Consider the following 20,304-nt stretch of genomic DNA (forward strand, 5'->3'; position numbering starts at 1 on the left):
ACGTGGAAGGAAGGGGTAGGAGTAGGATGGAAATGCAAATTAAGAAGGTTGAACTAGATGGACCTAGGTCTTTTTTCAACCTTAGTAACTATGTAACTATGTAACTAAGACAGACGGTAAAACCAAATTTCAGACACACCGCAAACTCACAGAAATAAACAGTGAGAGACTAAGGAGAAAAGGAAGAGCAGGAAGGCAGAAATAACAAGGGTTAACACCACAACTGCTCACAGCAATAATGCACAACAACCACTAGTTTGTATCACAACACCTCACTACACTTGTATAGGTAAACTATAGCTGGCGTTAATGGAATAGTCCAGCCAGCATATACAGAAGGGGAGCGAAAGATACTGGCTCCCCTACAGCATGTGATCAAAGACATTAACAAGGAGCCCAGCAAAGAATAACTCTTGCTAGTTTTACTAAGTATGTGGTTCAACACCTGCGTCTCATTGCATTGCTCACAGACATCAGAGAAGTTAGCAGAGTGCCAGAATCTGTAATTTCCACAGATCCTGATACCGCCATGACAGTTGGCGATGTCTGCAACCATCTCGTTGTGACATTGATCCACAACATAGACAATTTCAAAAAGGGTTTTTTTCGAAGAAGACAGATGCCAAATATTTAATGGGTTTGTCCGGGAGTGTAACATTGATGGCCTATCCTTAGGCTTTGTAACCAAAGCAGGTAGCAGGGTTTTGCTGTCTGTGCAGGTAAACATTAGGTCTCCCATTCATCAAGACCGGCGATGTACAATGAAAATTGATGTCAGGGACTGGCGTAAGATTTCTGGCATAGGGAACGCTGCAGTTTGTTATGAATTAGAGAAGCGGTGACATCACACCCTTCTGGCCAAGCTCTGTCCAATTTGGCAAAGCTGGTTAAAATTGGCGTGAAACCTCCAAAAGTTGCACAATTTATTTTTTGTACATTCATTTATTATTGACTGTAGAATGGCTATGACGTATCAATGTTTGGAATCAGCGGTACAAAAGGATGTTGATGAAATAGAGAATCATGACTGTAAGGCACTAGAGTGTTAATAAGTGCTGAGAAAACCGTGCAATGTAAAACCAACAACGGTCATCGTAATCAAAGAAAACAAGAGACTATAACAATATAGCTCTGCAGTGCAGCCAGGCCAACCATCTGTCTTTGTAAAATCCTTCTCCGGTCTTCTTTCCAAGCTTATTGAGCAATTCACTGGAGGCAAAAAAGGGGTTTTCTGGTTCCATCTGGTACCAACCATCAATGATGTATTTATGTATTTACTATTGTCAAGACCAACATAATCCAAAAGCTCAAAAGGACCCATTGGGTAACGGGCCCCCAATTTCATTGCAAAATCCATGTCTTCCTTGGATGCATGACCTCTTTCATGAAGATGCACAAATTCCATTAGGTATGGTACCAAAAGACGGTTAACAATGAAGCCTGGGTTGTGTTTACATGACACAGGTGTCTTTCCCAGTGCTTTACTGAAGTCTATGAGAGAGTCAGAAGTTGTTTGGCTAGTCATTGTTGTCTTTAATCAAATATTTTTTATTTTTCATTAAATATACAAAGCCAATGTCAAATTTTCAGCAATAATAAACATAACTACAAACTTTCCATTCCCAACAACCCCTCCCCCCTCAGCGTACATATTACCCACATCTATATAAAAGATTTCACATTTGTGCCTTTCAGTGACATATATTGGAATGTGTAGAACCAGGTATCCCTGCTCAGAGACCAACATCTCCCAGCCCTAATATTTATCCATGCTGCAACCACAGTTTCCACAGTCTATCAAAAAGTGCAAGTTGTTTCCTTTTCCCATATATACTTCTCTCCATCCGAGCAATATGATTAAGATATGCGATAAATTCCCCTCAAGTCGGTGGGTCCCCCTGCATCCAATGTTTGGCAATTACTTTCCTGGCCGCATACAGCAATCTGGCTATCACTATTTTAAAAATGTTGTCTACTCTGATTTCCTCCACATAAGCTAGGAGACATACCAAAGGTTGTTTGGGAAGTTTGCATCTATAAGCGCCTTCTATTTTGTTAAGAACAGTTATCCAGAAAGACGTCAACCTGGGTCACGTCCACATCATATGGAAGATGCCGGCATCGTCTCCATTGCACCTAGGGCAGTCAGAGTTACTCCTCAGTCCCATTCTACACATAATTAGTGGGGATCTATATGCCCTATTCACCACATACAGATGGGACAATCTTGCTGGTTCACTCATTGATAATTTCGGTATGTACTCCAGGACACTTTCCCACACCTCATCAGTGATCCCGTCTATCTCTGCCTCCCATTTAGTTCTAGTTCTTACTGGGTGGTTAAGCAAATATGTATGCAATAGATCCCTATACAATATATAGTTGATATGATTCCTCTTGTGGGCACACTACTACACACAAACTTCAATACTAGGTCTCCCTGAACCAGCAATGAATGCTTAACCCCCTGAGCCGCTACTGCATGTGCCATTCGTTTATAGTGGTACCACCCGGATGGAGATACACCAAATTCATCTTGTATTTGTGTAAACCGCTTCAAATGTCTCTGGTCTAGAATATGCCACATATACCATATACGTTTACGTGCCCATTCCTTAATTTTGTCTATCTTATATATCTCAGAGCAGTTATCATTTTCCCCACACCGGAGTGAATTCAGTTATTGCCGTAATCCCCCTCATCTGCTTGATCTTTCTCCAAATTCGGTTCATCAAATTAAGTGTAGGGTTTGTTTTCCCTAGTCTCACAAATGATCCGTCCTCCAATCCTAACACCAATGGTTGTCGATGTAAAACATGCCCCAACAATCTAGATGCTGTATCCACCGCCACTAAATTCGCCCATCCCCTGAAATGTTGACTCTGAGCTGCCAGATAATATATTCCTGGATTGGGTAACGCTAACCCTCCCTCGTCCTTTGGTCTCTGCAACGTTTCTGCAAAGTTTGAGTCTGGCTTGTTTGTTCTTCTATATTAGAGCACGGAACATAGAATCAATCTCCTTAAAGTGACTCTGAGGGATCCAGATAGGAGTATTGTGTATCACGTAGAATATCATGGGCATATTACCATTATAATAAGATTAATCCGTCCTATTACTGATATATAAAGCTTATTCCAAGCAGTTATCTTACTACGCAGTTGCTTCAGCAAAGGGACTAGATTAATAGTGATGTAATTCCCAATTGGTAAGGATACCTGTATGCCCAGATATCTAAACTGGTCCACAACCCATAATCTGTTAACCTCATCACCCGAGGTTGACCAGTCTATTCCCGCGTCCAACTGGAATAGGTTTATTTGGTCCAAATTATAGTCAGTCCAAAGATCCTTCCGAACCGTTCGATCACCTGCATGGCATGGCTCAATCATGCCCCTGGGTCTCCCAATAATAACAGAATGATGTCTGCATAGAGCAGACCTGGGCAATTGGCGGCCCGCGGGCCACATCCGGCCCGCCTACCCTCTGTGACCGGCCTGCCCGTCATACTCAGAGTTGGAGGCGTGGCTGGGGGCTAGGGAGGGAGCGTGTGGTACCCGATGTAACTCCATTACCACTCTCAGTTACGAGCTTTTCAGCAGTTACATCGGGAACCACGCGCTCACTCCCCCGCCCCCTGCAGCGTCATTACAGGGAATGATCGCGCTCGTATCAGCGCGAGGGAGACGCTGCAGGTGGGGAGGTACTATGTGCTCCCTCCCCCGCCCCCTGCAGCGTCATTACAGGGCATGATCGCGCTCGTATCAGCGCGAGGGAGACGCTGCAGGTGGGGGGGTACTATGTGCTCCCTCCCCCGCAACGTCATTACAGTCATTACAGGTCATGATCGCGCTCCTATCAGCGCGAGGGAGATGCTGCAGGTGGGGAGGTACTATGTGCTCCCTCCCCCGCCCCCTGCCTGCAACGTCATTACAGGGCATGATCCTGCTCCTATCAGCACGAGGGAGACGCTGCAGGTGGGGGGGTACTATGTGCTCCCTCCCCCGCCCGATGCAGCGTCATTACAAAGCATGAGCACGCTCGTATCAGTGCGAGGGAGACGCTGCAGGTGCAGGGGTACTATGTGCTTCCCCCCCCCCCCTGCCCCTTGCAGCGTCATTACAGGGCATGATCCTGCTCCTATCAGCGCGAGGGAGACGCTGCAGGTGGGGGGGGTACTATGTGCTCCCTCCCCCGCCCCCTGCAACGTCATTACAGGGCATTATCGCGTCGCCATTACAGGGCCTATTCACACTCCCATCGGTATGAGGGAGATGCTGCAGCTGGACCCCATATACCTGCTGTGTAGCAGTATCTGCAGAGATCCGTGACCTCAGAGACTGAGGGCTGCAGTAATAAGTCCTTCCTGCCTGCTATGTAGTTATTGCCCGAATCCAGAGAATGTTTAGGGATTTGTGACAGGCAGAGCAAGCACGTCCAGATACACCGGTGACAGACAGCACGTCCAGATACACCTGTGACAGGCAGAGCAAGCACGTCCAGATACACCTGTGACAGGCAGAGCAAGCACGTCCAGATACACCTGTGACTGGCAGAGCAAGCACGTCCAGATACACCTGTGACAGGCAGAGCAAGCACGTCCAGATACACCTGTGACTGGCAGAGCAAGCACGTCCAGATACACCTGTGACAGGCAGAGCAAGCACGTCCAGATACACCTGTGACTGGCAGAGCAAGCACGTCCAGATACACCTGTGACAGGCAGAGCAAGCATGTCCAGATACACCGGTGACTGGCAGAGCAAGCACGTCCAGATACACCTGTGACAGGCAGAGCAAGCACGTCCAGATACACCTGTGACAGGCAGAGCAAGCACGTCCAGATACACCTGTGACAGGCAGAGCAAGCACGTCCAGATACACCGGTGACTGGCAGAGCAAGCACGTCCAGATACACCTGTGACAGGCAGAGCAAGCACGTCCAGATACACCGGTGACAGACAGCACGTCCAGATACACCGGTGACAGACAGCACGTCCAGATACACCTGTGACAGGCAGAGCAAGCACGTCCAGATACACCGGTGACAGGCAGAGCAAGCACGTCCAGATACACCGGTGACAGACAGCACGTCCAGATACACCGGTGACAGGCAGAGCAAGCACGTCCAGATACACCTGTGACAGGCAGAGCAAGCACGTCCAGATACACCGGTGACAGACAACACGTCCAGATACACCTGTGACAGGCAGAGCAAGCACGTCCAGATACACCTGTGACAGGCAGAGCAAGCACGTCCAGATACACCGGTGACAGACAGCACGTCCAGATACACCAGTGACAGACAGCACGTCCAGATACACCGGTGACAGACAGCACGTCCAGATAAATCGGTGACAGGCAGAGCAGGCACATCCAGATACACCTGTGACAGGCAGAGCAAGCACGTCCAGATACACCGGTGACAGACAGCACGTCCAGATACACCTGTAACAGGCAGAGCAAGCACATCCAGATACACCTGTGACAGGCAGAGCAAGCACGTCCAGATACACCGTTGCCAGGTAGACTGTCGAATATTACAGAGCCCAGCCGCGCGTTATACGTTGTCCTGCTCCCGTCTATTGCTGCCATAACCCCACTAAGTGCAGTCCCTGTACATAAGTCAAGGTGGGACCCAGCTTCACCTACATTTTCTCAACACCACTTCAAGCCAGAGGCCATCTTCTGCAGGATAAGCTCAGTGTCAGCAACACTCTGAACATTACGTTTAATAACTACAACTACTACTTTTTTATCAATTGTGGTGAGTGATCGGGGCTGGTAACTGAGAAGATGTCTTTTCCTAAGGCTCCTTTTGAAGTGGTTTAATGAGCACATAAGTATGTAGAGCGCATCTAGTAAGTGTGGATACAGGGTGGTTATGTACAAGTCATACCCAGATCTGATTATACTCGCGTTTCTTTATTGTTGCTGTCTGTGCTCTCTTCTTGGGGCAGCATACTTCTGCTGGGCTATAGTATTATATGGAAACAGCTGGCTGTGTATTACTCTATTAGCCAAGGTTAGCTGTTAGCCCTTAAATATGTCTAACGTTAAAAAAAGAAAGATTGATGGAGAATGCAGAGTTTTTAACAAGGAATGGACTTCTAAATATTTATTTACTGAAGCCAAAGGTAAAGCTGTGTGCTTAGTTTGTGGAGAGCAGATAGCTGTGTTTAAAGATTACAATTTGAATCGCCATTACGAGACTAAACACGCAGAGAAATACAAAAACCTGACGGAGACAGAGCGGTCACGGGCATCTGCAGATTTGCTAGCAAAACTGCAAAGGCAGCAAGGATTTTTTACAAAGCTCCACTCTTCCAGGGATGCAGCCGTCAGGACAAGCTTTGTAAAATACCACAAAATTGCAAGAAACAGTAAGCCATTCTCTGATGGGGAGTTTGTCAAAGAATGTTTGGTGGACTCTGCAGCGCTAATTTGTCCTGAGAAAAAAGAAGCGTTTGCAAATGTGCCCCTCTCCAGGCGAACCGTCACAAGACGGGTTGAAGACATGGCAGGGGATTTGGAGCTTCAGCTGCAAAACAAAGTGGATAATTTTATTTTTTTTCCTGGCTCTGGATGAGAGTTGTGATGTCCGTGATACAGCCCAGTTACTTATCTTTCTACGTGGAATAACAAAAAACTTTGAGATGATTGAAGAGCTGGCAGCTATGCGATCAATGAAAGGTACCACGACAGGGAGTGATTTGTTCACCGAAGTAAATGCATCCATGGACAAACTGGGACTAAAATGGAACAAATTAGTAAGCGTTACAACCGATGGCTGTCCAAATCTGACAGGGAAAAATGTTGGACTTTTGAAGCGGATGCAAGATAAAGTGAATGAAATAAACCCAGAACAGAAATTGATATTTTTGCATTGCATTATTCATCAGGAAGCGCTGTGCAAGTCGGTGCTAAAAATCAGCCATGTTGTTGATGTTGTAACTAAAGCCTGCTTTACACCAGGCAATCTATCGGGCGATAGATCGTCGGGGTCACGGTTTTTGTGACGCACATCCGGCATCGCTGGCGATGCCGGCCTGTGTGACACCTCCTAGCGACGCAGTATCGCTCACAAATCGTGAGTCGGGTACTGCTCGTTAGGTTCCATAATATCGGTTACTTTAGTCGCCCATCGTTTCCGTGGTAGCACACGTCGCTCCGTGTGACACCACGGGAACGATGAGCAGCTCACCTGCCTCCCGCGGCCGCCGCCGGCTCTATGTGGAAGGAAGGAGGTGGGCGGGATGTTTACATCCTGCTCATCTCCGCCCCTCCGCTCTGATTGGCCGGCGGCCGTGTGACGTCACTGTGACGCCGAACGTCCCTCCCACTCCAGGAAGTGGACGTTCGCCGCCCACAGCGAGGTCGCACGAGAGGTAAGTATGTGTGACGGGGTTTAGTAACTTTGTGCGACACGGGCAGCGATTTGCCCGTGACGCAAAAAGGACGGGGGCGGGTACGATCGATTGTGAAATCGCACAATCGGTCGTACCGTGTAAAGCAGGCTTAAGCCAGTTAGTTTCATCAGGGCAAGAGCACTGAATCACAGACAATTTGTTGCACTGTTGGAGGAGCATGAAAGTGAACATAGTGACATAGGCTACCATACAGCTGTGAGATGGCTCAGCCTTGGAAAGGTGCTTAAAAGAGTATGGGACCTGAGAGCTCAGATTGAGGAGTTTTGCAAGACAAAAGGCAAGGACATCCCAGAGTTCTCAGATACACACTGGATGGCAGATCTGGCCTTTGCTGTTGATGTGACTACGTTAATGAATGAACTAAATACCAAGCTGCAAGGCAAAGGCCTCTTTGCACATGAAATGTTCAGCTTGGTGACAGCTTTCATGAGAAAGTTGAAGTTTCTTTCTAGCCAATTGAAGGGCAAAATTCTCACCCACATGCCAACACTGAAAGAAGTCACACCATCAGCTGATCACCTCGACAAGTATTCATCCATGTTTGCGGCACTACATGATGAATTTTCGAGAAGATTTGATGACTTTAAAGCAGTTGAGAGGGAAATGCACATGATTTCTTCTCCCTTTACATGCTGTGTGGATAATGCACCCAGTGATGTCCAGCTTGAACTCATTGATCTTCAGTCTGACAATCTACTGGCAGAGGGTTTTAAATCAGGATCACTGCTGGAGTTTTATTCTTCTCTCAGAGAGGAAAACTTTCCCAACATAAGGAGGCATGCTCAGAGGATGTTAGTTCTCTTTGGATCTACCTATGTATGTGAACAAACATTCTCAGTGATGAAGTTCAACAAATCCAGATACAGATCCTCTCTCAGTGATGATCACTTGAGTGCTGTTCTTCGCATATCCACCTCAGATATTCAACCTAACTTCAGTGCACTTGTTCAGGCCCAAAACAGGCTAGATTTCTCTCATTGAACAAATATTTTCATGTTATTGTAATGTTTCATTTACTGTTCATTAAAGTTCATCATCTCATCATTAAATAATGATGCAATTAGGTCCTCCATGTTTTTATTGAATCTTTGTATTGTTTAACTTACTGTTTGTTTATGAAGGGATAGTACATATACTATATACAGTATTGGGTAGAACTGAGTTAATTATATTAGTCCGGCCCTCTGAAACCATCCCAATTTCTCATGCGGCCCCATGGAAAAATTAATTGCCCACCCCTGGCATAGAGGGCTATCTTTTCTTCTAGAGGGCCATATACAAATCCCTTTATGTCTCTGTTCTGCCGTATAGCAGCCGCCAGTGGTTCCACCGCTAGACTAAAAAGGAGAGGCGAGAGCGGGAAACCCTGACGAGTACCCCTTTGTAAGTCCACTGTGTGTGACAACATTACATTAATCCTCACTTTAGCCACTGGTCTAGCATATAACAGCTGTATCCAAGATATAAAGTTAGGGCCAAATCCCATATGTCTTAGCACTTCCCATAGATACCCCCATTCCACACTGTCAAATGCCTTATGGGCATCTAACGAAGCTATCACCCTCTGTCCCGGATTGTCCACCGGTAGCTGCATGTTAAGGTATAATCTTCGTATATTTGTCGCCGTATATCTACTAGGCAAGAAATCCGACTGATCTGGATGAATTCGAGCAGATATCACTTCTGTTAATCGATTAGAGAGTACTTTGGCCAAAATTTTAACATCAGTCGTTAACAGTGAAATAGGCCGGTATGACTCGGGGAGATATCCTCTTTAGGTATTACTGTTATTATCGCCTCCCTCATAGACACTGGCAGTGTCCCCCGCTCTCTTACCTCCTCCAAACCATTCAACAAATTGAGTAAGAGTATTTCTTGCAGAGATTTGTACACCTCCACCGGCAATCCATCCACCCCCGGGGCTTTTTCATTTGCCATGCCATGCAAAGCTCTCTCCATCTCCTCAAGTGTAATAGGGGCCTCCAGACTGTGTCTCTCTGCCTCTGCTATTTTGGGTAATGTCATTGTATCTAAGAAAATCTCTAGGTCCTGCTGTCTCGACTCCCCTCTAGTGGAGTACAATTCCTCATAAAAGGCTGTGAACGTGTCCAGAATATCTTTCCCCTCCGTGACCAAATCTCCCGTTGTGGTGCGAATGCAGTGTACAAAGGATGGTTTTCTCTGGGCTGCTGTCACCACTGACAACAGCTATTCCACCTTTTCTCCCTCCGCATAGAAGTTCTCTCTGAAAAGCCCATTTCCTAGCTGCTTTCTCCAATACCACTTTATGAGCTGATTTTAGCTTTTGCCTATTCTCTGGTGTGTGCTGTGCTACCATCTCTGCTTCTGCTTCCTTCAAAGCCTCTAAGCAATCAATTTCCCCTTGTCTACTACGAGACTTACACCGGCAAACGTCTCAAAATAAAAGGCCCCTAAAGGTACCGTCACACTAAGCAACTTACCAGCGATCCCAACAACGATAGGGATCGCTGGTAAGTTGCTAGGAGGTTGCTGGTGAGCTGTCACACTGCGACGCTCCAGCGATCCCACCAGCAACCTGACCTGGCAGGGATCGCTGGAGCGTGGCTACACGAGTTGCTGGTGAGCTCACCAGCAACCAGTGACCAGCCCCCAGCGCCGCGTGGAAGATGCTGCGCTTGGTAACTAAGGTAAATATCGGTAACCAACCCGATATTTACCTTGGTTACCACTGCACGGAGCTACACGTGCAGAGAGCAGGGAGCAGCGCACACTGAGCGCTGGCTCCCTGCTCTCCTAGTACAGCACACATCGGGTTAATTACCCGATGTATGCTGCAGCTAAATGTGCACAGAGCAGGGAGCAGCGCACAATGCTTAGCGCTGGCTCCCTGCTCTCCTACTTACAGCACACATGGGGTTAATTAACCCGATGTGTCCTGCAGCTAGCTACATGTGCACAGAGCAGGGAGCAGCGCACAATGCTTAGCGCTGGCTCCCTGCTCTCCTACTTACAGCACACATCAGGTTAATTAACCCGATGTGTCCTGCAGCTAGCTACATGTGCACAGAGCAGGAGCCGGCAGCACAGGCAGTGAGAGCGGGGGAGGCTGGTATCAAAGGTAAATATCGGGTAACCAAGGACAGGGCTTCTTGGTTACCCGATGTTTACATTGGTTACCAGCCTCTGCAGAAGCCGGCTCCTGCTGCCTGCACATTTAGTTGTTGCTGTCTCGCTGTCACACACAGCGATCTGTGCTTCACAGCAGGACAGCAACAACTAAAAAATGGCCCAGGACATTCAGCAACAACCAAAGACCTCACAGCAGGGGCCAGGTTGTTGCTGGATGTCACACACAGCAACATCGCTAGCAACGTCACAAAAGTTGTTCGTTAGCAGCGATGTTGCTAGCGATGTTGCTTAGTGTGACGGGGCCTTAAGGTATGCCTTCATGGCGTCCCAAACTACCAAAGGATCTGTGGTGCCCCTGACCTGGTCAAGCACCACAGAGTATTGCACCCATGCTGGGGGCAGTGCTTTCAGGTAATCTCCAAAGGCCAGGATGAGGTGCACACACAAACACATAGTGACCAGGTCTCCCACACCATTAGAAGGGACCCTTGGGTAGCCAGAAGGGGTTAACTTTCAATTCCCATCAAGGGGTGTGCTCAGAGGCTGGTTGCTAGGAAGCAGGGCAGACAGAAAGAGAAGGAGGAGAAAGGGGTTGGGAGCTGGGTGTTCAGGAGTGTGGAAGGGAGCAGAGGGGCTCTCATGCTGGCCAGGCCCTGTGGAGTGCAGTAGCTGAAAACGGGGGAGAAAGGGTACCTGTGGGTCGGCCTGAAAGACACCCAGAGAGAGGGGTGGCTGAGTAAGGAGATCCCTGGTATTCCAGCACGCAAGGGGAGACAGGTCCCCAGAGCAGGCAGCAAATCATCCAGAGCTGCTCAACCTTCAGGTGGGGGTACTTCATGCCCTCACTACCACCACACAGAGTCCGAGCCAAGCAGCAATCACCGGGCCCATAAGGGGACAGGGACAGAAGCCATCCCACCAAGGTCACGCTGCTGGCAGACGGGCCAGAGAGGGGAGCGGGGTTTAGAAACGGCTTCCCTGGAGGAATCCTACCACACTTCAAGCAAGGGATCCTCCCAAACAAAAGGAGGAGGGAGAGTGGACAGCTGTAACGGGGTGCCAGGGGTGCCTCGGGGATTGTAGTCGTGGCCCCTTCTATCAGGCTTACCCCTGGTTCCGCCGTCACTATAGGGACAGGAGATGTCTTGGTGGGGAAGAGTGTGGTGGTGCAGATGTCGTCCGACGTATAAACACTCTCCAGGCATGATTCGGTGCAAATAAAAGACATTATTTATTTCACAACTCTTTCCAAAACCGGCAGTTGCAGATGACTTCACGTTTTCCTTAGCTGGGGGAAAGCCTGCCCTGACGTCTCCTCCAGTGGGGATGTGCCCGGCTACTCTGCTTCACCTGGCTCCCACTACGGCTACCCACAGACCGGACCCACACCGGTACTGCTTCGCACTTTGAGGTTCCGCCCGCTCCTTTTCTCTCCGGCTTCCCTATTCTTCCAGCTCCCACACTCTGCCCCTTCTCTGCTTCCTTTCTCCCGTCCTAGACACAACTGCCTTCTCACTCCCACTTTTCCTCCACATCTTTTTCTCTCCCTCCCCTTTAACTTGCCGGCTCCTCCTACCACTTATTTCTGTGAGACAGCCGTCCCACCCGGCCACTAGGGGGAACCCACTAAAACAATGTAATAACAATAAAAACCATTTTTATTAATATCAACGTCATTCGGGTAAACTGTGCTTCCTGGTAAGGAGTCTGCCCACCCCTTACACAGCTACCCTCAGAACGGCCTCCTGGAATTCCTGGTTCCACCTGGTTATCGCAGTGTCGCCCGGACATCTCACAGTGACAACCAAACAGTGAGTAAACACGTTAAAAGACTTCTTGGACTGTGTTTGAGTCATTCTGTGACCTGTGGTTCCACACACCTACACAGGGCCCTGGGGCTTGCCTCACTCTCAGGAGGCTATTACAACTGACTGCACCCACCATCAGCCCCAGGCATCCCTTAACCTGCAGTGGCGGTCTCCACTGGCCGCAATTCTGAGAGTGGCGTCACGACAATCCCAAAACGAAGGTTCCCTACCTGTGACCAGAACCGTCCCACCACGTGGAGTCCCTGAAGGTAATGCACCGCTACACTGCACCTGTGGGGCTTCACAGATCTGCACTACCTCTATTTAAGGCCCTGTCACACACACACAGACAAACCTTTGGCACATCTGTGGTTGCAGTGAAATCATGGCCATATTGTTCCATTTGTACACAGCCACAAACCTGGCACTGATTGTCCACTATTTCACTGCAACCACAGATTTATCTGTGTGTGTGACAGGGCCTTAAGGGTAAAATATTCCAGCATCTCACTAGATATACCGTCCATGTCAATACTATTTAACGAAACCGGGTGTAACTTCCATTCTCTTGTTAGTCTCTCCCCCACTCCTCGTTTTTTAATAGATACCAGGATTGGATTATGATCCGATATTACTCTAGTCAAATATTCAACATGTGCAATCCCAGAATCCATCAGATCATTTCCCAAGGCCAGGTCTATACGTGAAAGTGTACCAAGGGTCGCGGAGTGACAGGTAAAACAGGTCACCCTCAAATTTCTTATCCTCCAAACGTCTATCAACCCCAATTCTTGGATAAAGGTACCAAACGCTGTCGCACCATCACGTCGCGTCTCCCGTGATTTTTTGCTCCTGTCCCAATATGCATCTATATTATTATTATAGTCACCGACCATGAAGAATGGAAAATTCCCCCATTTAGCCGAGCGCTCTCACCTCTCTAATTTTGGCACTAGTGTAAGGCGGCGCAACATATACAGCAGTAATGCATAGTAATTGTCCATACAACTTACAGATCACCATTACATATTGTCCCTCTGTGTCTATCCATGTCTCCACTTCTTCATATTGGGCGGCTCTATGAACCAACATAGACACCCCTCTAACATAGGTAGAGAAAGTAGAATGATATGCCTTTTGCACCCATCGTTTGTTCAGTACATTCGTCGTTTCACTTGTCAAATGCATCTCCAATAAACACATTACTGATGGTCTCTGGTCTAGCATATATTTTATCATTGCATCCCTTCTACCTCTATCTGACAGTCCCCTTACATTCCAACATAATACTTTAATCTCCTCTTCCATATTGAATATTGTTATGAGGGGGACCGGGGAAGCGTGCCAAGATGGGAAATGGACAGCTTCCGCCGGTCAAGGTCCACTGTGCGGTGTAAGGGACCGCTGCTATGGTCAGGAAAGAGTGAGCGGGTTGCTGCTAGTGATCGTCTGGAACGTCACAGACGAGCTATGTACACCGGTCCGCCCTAACCCGTGAGGGTTGTATGGCTCGGGGCTTCTCGTACGGTGTACCTGTTGCACGGGGACGTACAGAGGTGCCTACACACGTGTGCCAGCGGGAGTCACAGGAATATGGCACGGGGGTAGCACAGAGGTGCCCACGCATGTGTGCTTCAGAAACCAAGTGAGTCCGACAGAGACTCGAGGAGCTCACCTGGGACAGGAACACAGCCTGCTAAACGGGATACTGCCGGAGCAGCAAGGCAGGGGCAAGACCTGCAAACTAGGTGCTGCCTGAGCAGCAAGGGCAAAGCCCACAAAAGACAATAATGCCTAAGCAGTGGCGTGGCAGCACGCTGCCAGACATCCAAATATAGAAGGACGGTCGCGCACCGCCATGATGGCAGGGGGAGCTTTTAAGGAAGTGTAGCTCCACCCAAGGGCGGGCGCGAGACGGGCGTGACTCAATCAGGCTTCGTGACGTCCTGGCCCAGCCAGTCAGGATTCAGCACATCACCAGCCTCGTCATGGGGCCGTGTGATATCAGTGAGCGAATCAGAAGACGTCACGTGGAGCACATGCTCATCTTCCTGCCTCTGGGTCATAAAGGCGGGATCCCCGGTTTCACAATGTGCAGAGACATGGGAAGTCTTGCTGCTTCCCTGAGCATCTATTCTTTGCACACTGTGAAACCTCCCAGAGCCTCCGTGATGCTGAGCAGGAGAGCTCGTGGCAGGCAAGGGATGGGAGACCGCTCCATTCCTTGCAAGGGGAGAACCACTAGGTGTCACCCTTCTGCTGTGTCTCTGAGAAGGCAACTCCTGCAGACTGCGCAGTCTCCCAGACCTTTGGCGCTGCTGAGCAGGAGGGCCCGTGGCCGACAAGGAATGGGGGACCACCTCATTCCTTGCAACAAGAGAGCCACGACGTGTAACATTACCCCCCCGTCTATGGCCCCGCCCTCGCCTGCGCCTGAAGGCAGCCACCAAACCTGGGGCGTGGACATGCTCCTCCAATTCCCAGGACCTATGCTCCGGGCCACGACCGACCCACTCCACGAGGAAGTACCTCTAGCCCTGTACAATTTTTGTTCTTACTAGCTTCGCTACTTCATGGTCGTCGGACGAGAAGCCAACCTGGGACAGCAGAGACCCCGAGGTTTTAGGTCGTACGGGGTTCAGGAGAGATACATGAAAAGTATTAGAAATAGCCCAGCGCGGAGGGAGCTGGAGTCGATATGTTACCGGGGTTACCTGCTCTATTACTGTAAACGGGCCAAGGTACCTAGGAGCAAACTCGGCTGTCTGTACCGGAAGGTTAATATGTTTAGAAGACAGCCACACTAGGTCACCAGATGCGAAAGATGGCACAGGATGTGGAAGACCCGCAGGCCTCCGCCTGAACGGTATATTATACGCACACGACGTACGGACTCCCATATTCTTCTGTACATCCTGAGCTACCGCCGGCCCCCAATAATGCCTGACCCCTAGGTCTCTGGTCCTGTCGACCCCTAAGTGGGCCCCAACTTTGGAGGCATGATCCCATGACAGCACACCGTTCCGTGAGTCAGAGGAAGTGAGGGTCTTACCAGGTGGCACCTGGTCTTGGGAAGTGGAAATGACCCTCCTCACGCTGATTGAAGGTGAAACAAGACACTGACTTTCTTCCGAAGGTTTCAAACATCGGGTAGCTACATGTCCCCCCTGCCCACAGGCAAAGCAAATCGGCCGACGGCAGAGAACCTGTGGTAGAGGAGACCACTTTGGAGACTTCCATTGGCTCCACAGAGTCATCAACAGAGCTGGCTGGGAGACCGGTCTGGTGGGGAAGGGAAGTCAGAGGCTCTGTAGACCAGGTAAACGTGGGTGCCGAAGAGACCTCGAGCCTCCGCTCCGCGTGGCGGATGTCTATGCGAGAGGCAAGCCGAATCAAGGACTCTAAGGTGGTCGGCACGTCACGCGTGGCCAGCGCGTCTTTGACGAACCCTGCCAGACCCTCCCAGAACACAGGGACCAGGACTTTATCTGGCCAGTCCAGCTCTGCGGCGAGTGTCCTGAATTGTACTGCAAAGTCCCCGACTGAAGTGGACCTTTGCCGAAGGCGTAGGAGCAGCAGCGCGGAGTCGTGGGTGACTTGAGGCCCGAGGAACACCTTTCTCATGGCCTCAAGATAAACTGGAAGGTGATTCACCACCCGATCTCCGCGCTCCCACAACGGCGTGGACCATTTTAGCGCTTTCCCTGTGAGCAGGGACTGGACGAAGGCTACCTTCGCCTTCTCAGTAGCGTAATCAGTCGCGGACAACTCCAAGTAGGTGGTAACCTGGTTTATAAAACCACGGCACTCAGAGCTGTCCCCGCTGAAGCGCTCTGGGAGCGCAAGGCGAGGCGACCTTCCGCACAATTCCACAGCCTGAGTAGCCGCCTGTGTGGCGACTGTTGCTAGAGCAGCCTTATCGGGGGAAGACCGCTCCACTGCTGCCAATCGTGACTCCAACTGCTGCACATAACACAGCAACTGCTGCTGCTCTTCCGCCATAGCCAGACCTTTGGCGCGACCGTAATGTTACGAGGGGGACCCGGGGAAGCATGCCAAGATGGGAAATGGACAGCTTACGCCGGTCAAGGTCCACTGTGTGGTGTAAGGGACCGCTGCTATGGTCAGGAAAGAGTGAGCGGGTTGCTGCTAGTGATCGTCTGGAACGTCACAGACGATCTATGTACACCGGTCCGCCCTAACCCGTGAGGGTTGTATGGCTCGGGGCTTCTCGTACGGTGTACCTGTTGCACGGGGACGCACAGAGGTGCCTACACACGTGTGCCAGCGGGAGTCACAGGAATATGGCACGGGGGTAGCACAGAGGTGCCCACGCACGTGTGCTTCAGAAACCAAGTGAGTCCGACAGAGACTCGAGGAGCTCACCTGGGACAGGAACACAGCCTGCTAAACGGGATACTGCCGGAGCAGCAAGGCAGGGGCAAGACCTGCAAACTAGGTGCTGCCTGAGCAGCAAGGGCAAAGCCAACAAAAGACAATAATGCCTAAGCAGTGGCGTGGCAGCACGCTGCCAGACATCCAAACATAGAAGGACGGTCGCGCACCACCATGATGGCAGGGGGAGCTTTTAAGGAAGTGTAGCTCCACCCAAGGGCGGCGCGAGACGGGCGTGACTCAATCAGGGTTCGTGACGTCCTGGCCCAGCCAGTCAGGATTCAGCACATCACCAGCCTCGTCATGGGGCCGTGTGATATCAGTGAGCGAATCAGAAGACGTCACGTGGAGCACATGCTCATCTTCCTGCCTCTGGGTCATAAAGGCGGGATCCCCGGTTTCACAATGTGCAGAGACATGGGAAGTCTTGCTGCTTCCCTGAGCATCTATTCTTTGCACACTGCGAAACCTCCCAGAGCCTCCGTGATGCTGAGCAGGAGAGCTCGTGGCAGGCAAGGGATGGGAGACCGCTCCATTCCTTGCAAAGGGAGAACCACTAGGTGTCACCCTTCTGCTGTGTCTCTGAGAAGGCAACTCCTGCAGACTGCGCAGTCTCCCAGACCTTTGGCGCTGCTGAGCAGGAGGGCCCGTGGCCGACAAGGAATGGGGGACCACCTCATTCCTTGCAACAAGAGAGCCACGACGTGTAACAGAATATCACCGGTTATCTTTATACAGGCATCCTGTCCCTCTGTACGCTGAGTCTTCCCCTTCCCTAGAACCACCCCAACAAAACTCCTCCACCTCCGGCTTACATCTTTAACTCCCTTATGAGGAATGAGGTCTATCTGTCCTAGACCGGTCAACCTCTCTCCTCTTTTTCTCCCGTACCAAACTTGTCTCATCCTAGTGAGCAGAACCCCCTAACTCACCTCCCGCCTTAACCATATTCGTTTTCATTTGCAAATTTCATATAATGTAAACAGTTAACCTGAAAATTTGAAAACTTAAATATTTATCAATCGCCGATGCACGGCCATAAGAAAAAATAATTATTATCCTCCTCCTGTCATTGTCCAGCTTATTGTTAGTGAATTCCGCTGTGCCATCTAACATTCAGGAACAGGAGCAGGAGATCAACAATGATAACCCGGTAGGGAAAAAAAAAAAAAAGGGGGTACTGTCTCTGCAACAAAGATGGGCCTATGAAGTTTCCTCCTCTTCTAGCGTATGCAATTGCTTATGAATAACCAGTCTTGAATCCTAGAAAAATCACGAGATTGCAATATCGCTCATAGCCAGCTTCTATCCTTCTCAGGTTGCTTGCGGGCTTCCTTGCATTGATGTCTATCCGCTTCATGACGTCTCCCGGATCAAGAAAGAAGTGAACCTTCTCCAGTGCTACTACTCGTAGTTTTGCTGGGAAAATCATGGAGTATTTAACCTCCAGCTCTCTGAGTCGTCTCTTTACCCCTGTGAATTGCATTCTTTGCTTCGGTACCGGTACAGAGTAGTCAGGGTATATAGCTACTGGGTGTCCATCTATTGTCAGGGTCTCCATATCCCGTGTCTTGCGCAGAATAATATCCCGGTCTCTGTAGTTAAGCAGCTTCGCCAACATCATACGAGGTCCCTTGCCAGGTGGCTGCGGTTGCATTGGGACCCTGTGTGCCCTTTCAATAGCGTATAGCTTAGTCAGATTATCGGCATCAATCTTCTCTTTAAGTCACGTTTCTATGAATTCAGTAGGATTTCTTCCTTCAGCTCTTTCCGGGATGCCCACCAGTCTTATATTGTTCCTCCTGGAACGGTTCTCAAAGTCGTCCGTTTTTTGCGGCCATCTCAGATATCTGCTGCTGGAATTTTTTCTCTGCTTTTTGTAGTGCAAATATGTGATCCTAAGCTGTCCCCACTCTTTCCTCCACAGCACTGGTTCTCATATCAGTTTTCTTCTGGTCTTTTTTGAGAGTAGCTATATCTCCCTGTATTCCCAGCACCTGCTGGGTTAAAGTTGTGAGGGCCTGTTTGCAGAAGGAGACCACCTGAAATACATCCTTAATAGTGGGGTTCTTCTGTATTTCATCTGCTGCCTGCTGCTCTCCTGAATCCTCATCCTGTTTATCTTCCCCTGATTCTCCCCTTGCTCCTTCAGCCTCCTCCGGGTCTTCCTCCTCCTCCCGTTTTCTTCCACCATCTTACCAGGCTCCCCCAGAGGTTCCTCCGATTGCCTTGCATACTGTGCCAGCTTTGGAGCCGCTTCCATGCGGCACTGGCAGGCTACGTTTGCCTTCTCCACCTCCTCTCTGACCTCGGCGCCATCTTGTGAGCCAGGCACTTTCCCCGCTCCCGCTTCCTTCTGCCGCCGCTTGGTCATCTCGCCGATTCAGGAGCTGGCACTTCTCCTGCTGGGAGTCGGGTCCTTCCCCTGTCCTCCGGTGCCACTATATCCGTCGGCCATGCGGTGGTTCCGGCGGTGTCACAGTGAGTCAACGCGAGAGTGTCTCCTCGCGTGCGCTCACATCCCGGTCCAGGCTCCGCCCCCCAGTCATTGGTGTCTTAATGACCTCCACCAGCTTCATCATTGGTACTGGATTAAAGAAATGCAGCCCTCCGAACTGATCCAGCCTAGTTGTGGAGTTGGCGATGTCAGCTATGAGGAAGTGTTGCTAGCAAATATGATGTGCTCTGGTGCAAATTTGTCCAGTGTCTTGATTAGTGCATTTTTCACTTCCAGGTTTTCTATTATGACTTCCACCACCAGATCACTGCTGTGCACCACAGCTGCTGGGTCCGTGCTTGTGCTGAAATTTGAGAGGGTTTTGCTGATGAATTGTGAATCAGCCTCAGGCTTGTCCGCAAACATCTTCTTAGTGACCATTTTCAAGCTGTCTTCAATACTTTTGGTAAACTTTTTCAAGATGTCATCAGTCTGGTCCACTAAAACAAGTGTGTCTGGTTGCTGCAGCTACCTGCGCTATCCCGGCACCCATCAGGCCTCCTCTGATCACAGTCACGTGCTTGATAGTCAGCTTGTTTGCAGTGGCGCCGGAGGCCACACATTTTGCTATGAATTACCAGTAAGAGGAGGCCATGTCTGCTTGTACTGCTGGGAGCTGAAGGACATGCGAGTGATGTCAGCACAGCGCGCCATGATGATTTAGTCGCACAATCTTTTTTCACAACTCTGCGTTGGATAAAAAATTGATTGAAAAGTGATTTCTGTCAGAATTCTGGCATAATTGCTTTGAAGAATCAAGGTCTAGGTGTCAAATCTCCTTCTGTAGGTGTCTCCAATCCTTCCAGGGTAGTTTCCCAGTAATTCACATTCTCCAAAGCAATAATTTTATTAGATATTTTTTGGTAGTTTAAAAATTTGGTTTCAGTGTGCGGCTGTAACTCTTTTTTTCTATTATTCAGCTATCTACACACACACACACACACACACACACACACACCAGCCTGTCTCCTCTTCAGCTTTAGACTCCTGCAATTAAGAGACCTTTGGTCACATGACGTGATGTCAAAAAGGTTCTTAAGCAGTCCTATAATTGGCATATAAAC

General features: G+C 49.5%; 2 pseudogenes; both read right to left on the bottom strand.

The window, feature by feature from the left end:
* LOC142258913 (uncharacterized) overlaps positions 1-20,304 on the bottom strand; it is a 185,962-nt pseudogene that overhangs the window by 140,336 nt on the left and 25,322 nt on the right.
* LOC142258907 (hydroxyacyl-coenzyme A dehydrogenase, mitochondrial-like) lies at positions 18-20,083 on the bottom strand (annotated as a pseudogene).

Source organism: Anomaloglossus baeobatrachus (assembly GCF_048569485.1).
Source record: "Anomaloglossus baeobatrachus isolate aAnoBae1 chromosome 5 unlocalized genomic scaffold, aAnoBae1.hap1 SUPER_5_unloc_17, whole genome shotgun sequence".
Taxonomy (NCBI): domain Eukaryota; kingdom Metazoa; phylum Chordata; class Amphibia; order Anura; family Aromobatidae; genus Anomaloglossus; species Anomaloglossus baeobatrachus.